This window comes from Temnothorax curvispinosus, unplaced genomic scaffold (genome assembly GCF_003070985.1).
Source record: "Temnothorax curvispinosus isolate PA1 unplaced genomic scaffold, ASM307098v1 QBEX01016031.1, whole genome shotgun sequence".
NCBI lineage: Eukaryota > Metazoa > Arthropoda > Insecta > Hymenoptera > Formicidae > Temnothorax > Temnothorax curvispinosus.
The window spans coordinates 1-6,065 of NW_020225811.1; the positions used below are offsets into that span (position 1 = coordinate 1).

General features: G+C 41.7%; 1 pseudogene; it reads left to right on the forward strand.

Annotated features, from left to right (window-relative positions):
* The first annotated feature begins 199 nt into the window (after positions 1-199).
* On the forward strand, positions 200-5,014 carry LOC112466284 (annotated as a pseudogene).
* The last annotated feature ends 1,051 nt before the right edge of the window (positions 5,015-6,065 follow it).

A 6,065-nucleotide genomic window follows, 5' to 3' on the forward strand; every position in this document is an offset into this window, starting at 1 on the left:
GACCATCAGTTGCTGGTTGCGGAGTTTAAAGCCCGGCTCAAAGTCGTTCATAAAGCCAGTAACAACAAGGCACTGCACATGCACGCTGATGCAATATCGCGGTTCAGGCAGGACATGCACACTAGGCTTTTGGAAATGGAGACGGATTCAACAGAATCAGCCAATGATATGTGGGTCAGACTAAAAACAGCCGTAATAGACTCTGCGGAGACCATTGACCATTGTACAACAACGCCGGGGTCCGCGTAGACCTGACTGGATGAGCCAGGAGACCTGGTCCACCGTCCTGCGCCGTAGAACCTTAAAAGAGAATGGTCTAAGCACTGAAGATGATAGAAGGCACTACCGCGAGCTGCACAGAACTGTCCAAAGACTCTGCTGTAAGGACAATGATGCAGAAGGGGACAGAGTGTGTCAGGAGATCGAGGAGTCATCCAACAGGGCACACACAAAAGACATGTTCAGTAAAGTCAAGTCACTGACAAAGGACATTAAGATCAAGAGCTGGACATTGGAGGATGATACGGGAGCTATCATCACAGATCGATACAAGGTGCTAGAACAATGGAGGAAATACTGCCGAGGTCTGTACGCGGCAACAGAGGATTTAGAAAAACTGAGAATGAGCGAATGCGGCGTGAGGGAGCCGGACATTCTTCTTGCGGAGATAGAATGGGCCATGGCAAGACTGAAACACAAAACTAGCGGAGGCGATAGAGTCACAGTCCAAATGCTCAAGAACCTAGGCCCAGAGGGCACGCACATGCTCCACTTGATCTGCCAGAGGGTCTGGAGTACTGGACGATGGCCGGATGACTGGTCTGAGTCTATACTTGTCCCTCTGCACAAAAAGGGTTCAACCCGCAAATGTGAAAATTACAGAACAATATAACTGTTGTCACATGCTAGTAAGATACTCTTGAGCATAATTAAGGCAAGACTAGAAAATTACATCGACATATCTCAGAAGAACAGGCTGGTTTCGTCAAAAAAAAAAGGCACACGCGAACAAATCTTTAACGTCCGACAGCTGATTGAGAAGAGAATTTAATGTGCCATTACTGATGTGTTTCATTGACTATGCCAAGGCGTTCGACTGCGTCAGCTGGAAGAGAATGTTCGAGGTGATGAGAGAGATGGGAGTTCCTGAACACTTGATACTCCTTGTGCAAAACCTGTACCTGGATGGCACATGTAGAGTCCGACTGGAGGATGCCACTTCGGGGCCCTTCACGAAGGGGAGTGCGACAGGGCTACATCTTATCACCGAAGCTTTTCAACCTTTACGGCGAATATATCATGCGCAAAGTGCTGGAGGACTGGACGGGGGGTGTCCGAATAACTGAGAGGAAGATCAGTAATCTCAGGTTCGCGGATGACACCACGATTTTGGGTGCAACCGAAAGCGAGCTGGCGGAGCTGCTTTGTAGGGTAGAGGTCGAAAGTATGCAACTGGGACTGCATATAAACAGAAGCAAGACCAAAATAATGTTCATTGATCGTGCCGGGACCCTGCAGCGCACACACGAGCTCCGTGATTTAGAGGTGGTTTCGGACTTCGTATACCTGGGCTCCGTAATCAGCGATGATGGAAGCTGCGACAGGGAAGTAAGCCGCCGCAGTCAAATGGAAAAGAATGCTATGAGGCGGCTCGGCAAAATCTGGAGGAATCGTGGCATGAGCAGGAAGACCAAGGTCCCACTAGTCCAATCCCTGGTTTTCTCAGTGTTCCTATATGCTGCTGAAACATGGACACTGAAGGCAAGATTGAGGAGCAGAATAGATGCATTCGAAATGTGGTGCTGGCAGAAAATGCTGGGTGTGCCTTGGACGGCCCATCGCACAAACGCGTCAATTTTGCAAGAACTCGGAATTCGAACTCGCCTGTCTACGATCTGCCTAAGGCGTATTCTGAGGTTCTTTGGACACATCTCCAGACGCGAGCCGGACAACTTGGAGAGACTTATGATCGTTGGTCAGGTCGAGGGGAAAAGAAGCAGAGGCCGATCCCCGACCAGATGAGGCGATGCCGTCAGAAGGACCACACAGGGATTCATCTACGAGGCGATGCGCCGAGCTGAGGACAGGGAATCATGGCGACAGATGGTCCACGATTCATGTGGTCACGATCCTCAGTAATGAGGGACCGACTTAGATGATGATAAATTTTTGGTGAACAAAATAATTAAAAAGTAATTAGTTTATGATAGTATTGTTTAAACAATATAATAGTATTATTTAAACAATTTGAAAACGTCATTGTTTACAGGAACGATTCGGAGTGCTTTTTGTACGTGAGTCCCCTTGCTTCTCATGATTCGGGGTGCTTTTTGTACGTGAGTCCCCTTGCCCCTCACGATTCGGGGTGCTTTCTGTACATGAGTCCCCTTGCCTCTCACGACTCATAAATTTCGCTCATTTATTCACTTAGTTCTATAGCATCATTTAGATTGATAGGCTGCGCTCTATGAGCTGCATCCAAAATGTTATTTTTACAACAATAATTGGTTCGGGGTGCTTTTTGTACGTGAGTCCCCTTACCCCTCACGATTCGAGATGCTATATAGCGCATTATTTGTTGTAAAATTAGCAATAAACAAATGGCTGATAGTAAAACCTATTCCAGTAGCCTGACCCTTATGAAAAAAGAACCGAGCCACCGATCGCGCGCGAAACGTTGCGGCCGTCGGCCTTGAGCGGTAGTGGAGAAATAGGAGGCGTTGCCTCAGAAATCGGACCGAAAAGTTTAAATAATTCCGACCACTGCATTACGACATTGTATGTGCGCTCGCTCTTATATGCAAGAGCGGCAAATATTTGGATTTTACTTATGCCTTTTGGTTATAATAGTGATATATATATATGCTGTATATTATAATTGCGCTTATGCCAAGGCTGGAATTGTAATCGAACGAGTTTGTAAAAAAATAATTTATCGTATACTCCTATTATATTTCATCATTATGGCTTTCAGAAATCGAATGCCGTGTTACACATGTAACGTAGCATTTGATCTAGCGCGAATGGCGCGAATAGATGATGATGATAATGCAAACAAACGAGACATTGCTATTCATAGACGTAACAAAAATAATCATCTACCACTTGCTGTTACAAATGTCACTAGAATCTGTATAAATTGTAATCGTTCAGTTCTTAATGAAATAGCAAGTATCCTACGTGATCCTACTTGCTTAAAGTTGAACGTTTTGAAACAAAAAGCAAATCATGCTTGTGTTATATGTCACGTTAACCGCAATACGCACAGACTGTCTATTGAATGTAGAGTTAAAGTTTTTGTTCTTACGAACATTTATGTACCTCCTAACGTAAGATCTTGCGCGCATCACTTGGATGAAAATGGATTTTTCTTACAAGTTTTACTCCCTGACTTATAGTCTATTAATAGACCTTATGTTATACAAGGACAAGAGTTGCAAATATTTTTGCAGCAACTAAGAAACATGGCTTTTAATCAAGGGAGGTATGAAGATGAGAATTGTTTTTCAGACAACGAATTTTAATGCATTGCTCCTATAACAAAGGAACAATTTCGCGAGTTGTTTACATTTTGCGATCGAGTAGTTCAAACTGGAGGTCACAGATATGTAACTAAAGAGAGATTTGTTGACCTTTTTGTGCAAGTTACGACAAGGGCTATCAAACAAATTTCTGACGGTAATATTCAATTATTCGAGTAGACAGGCTGTAAGTCTGGCCATAAGTATAGTTAGACAATCTTTAATGCAACGATTTGTACCTAGCAATATTGGATTTCAGGCTATTACGAGAGAAGATTACATAGCTAGGCACGTTATGAAATTTACTAACGCACTGTATAATCCAGAGCCGAATGTGCCTAGAGCTATCGCTTACATCGATGGTAATTACTCGTATATCCCCAAAAGTAGTAACTTCCGAGTTTTACGGCAATCTTATTGCGTTCACAAAGGCCGACACTTAGTAAAATCTGCTTTGGTTGTTGCTCCAGACGGATATATCTTTGTTCCTATTCAATGTCCCTACTTTTTGGACTCCCGAAATAACGATGCTGCAATGCTGCGCAATGAATACGAAAAGGATGTTGATTCTATGAGAGAATGGTTTCAAGATAGAGATATTTTTATATTAGACCGAGGATATCGTGATGCTACGTCATGGCTTGAACGCGTAGGCATTCATAATAAAATGCCAGCTCTTCTTCAACGGGGGCAGAGTCAACTATCAACAAAAGAAGCAAATGAATCGCGTTTAATCACAAAAACAAGATGGATAATTGAAGCAAGAAACGGTCACATAAAGTCTATGTTTAAATTCTTCGCTCAAATAATTAATGTACCGCATATGTACAATCTTAGTGACTTTTATCGAATTGCTGGAACGATAATAAACAGATATCACCCTCTCATCCATATGGAAGGGGCCAATGCGCAACTAGCGAGAGAAATGTTAGAGAAATCCCAAAATGTTAATATTGTGCAAGCGCGAGTGGAAGCGGACAATCTTCGTAACAGAAATGGACGATGAAAAAAACTTAACCAACATCACGTGCTTAACTTTCCTCGTTTTACATTAGATTATCTGCAAGACCTAACGGCAGGTGTATATCAAGTTCACTTGGCACCTTCTTACATACAGGATAAGATTCAACGAGACGAACAAGAAGAGTTTCAGTTAGATGAACTCATTGACGAATCTGGTATTATAAGAGTCAGACTATATTCTAGATTTCGCAATGCTGCAGAATATCAGTTATGGATAGCATACGACAGCATTGAAGAGAATGAACATGATAATGATATTCATGACAACATTATTCATGGATACTACTGTACCTGTAAAACAGGTGCTAGGAGTATTGACTCGTGTGCTCATGTTGCTAGTGTATTATGGTTTCTTGTATACGCACGTCATGAACCAAATGTTTCGTATCCTGCTACGTCTCTACTAAATAACATTTTGGATGCGGCTCATAGAGCGCAGCCTATCAATCCAAATGATGCTATGGAACTAGGTGAATAATAGATGAGCGAGATTTATGAGTCGTGAGAGGCAAGGGGACTCACGTACAGAAAGCACCCCGAATCGTGAGAGGCAAGGGGACTCATGTACAGAAAGCACCCCGAGTCGTGAGAGGCAAGGGGACTCATGTACAAAAAATACCCCGAATCGTGAGGGGCAAGAGGACTCACGTACAAAAAGCACCCCGAATCGTTCCTGTAAACTATGACGTTTTCATTGTTTAAACAATATTATCATATTGTTTAAACAATACTATCTTAACCAAATTACTTTTTAATTATTCTGTTCACCAAAAATTCATATTGTTCCCTTATAACAGTAACCGCATTGATCCGAAAGTGATATTTTTGCTGGTCTAACCTCAAGTTTCTAAGGGTTGAAACGCTGAAACTGTCCATTTTTTGACATTTTGACATTTGAGGAAATATTTGTTCAGTGACTCAAAAGGTACAACATATTAAAAATTCAGCCATTTTCACCGGGGCCCAAAATCACGTGGTTTAGTGCGGGGTCCCACTCCGGCGTAGACAATGGCGAAGACATCGAAATTTGACCCGACACTTAACATGTTAATACGTTGAAGCAAATGTAGATACACGAATAGATGAGTCAGCTGTTCTCACAAGAAGTAAAAATTCGGAAAAAGGAGGCTCGATTTTTACTTCTGCATAGAGCGTTGCGAGAAGATCGCAACGAGAAAGAGTAAATTATGCAACTGAGTAGTCAGATAAATATTGAGCTCGCAATAAATCGAGGTTAATTTGGAACTCAGAGAATTTGACCATCTGCTTTTGCAAAAATTGTATTTGAGATTCAAAGAATAAATTCTGATTTATAAGGATTTTTGTCTATTATTTTATGTTTATGTCTTGTCCCTATTGCAAATTATTTTTTCTCAAAAAGAACTATGCCTTTTTTTGCACCAATTTATTTGTCTCATCATTCTGTGCATATAAATATTACCGTAAGATTATCGAAAACTAAATATGTTACGAGATATTTTGTATTTTATATCAAAATATGTCAGATTAAGATATAAAATA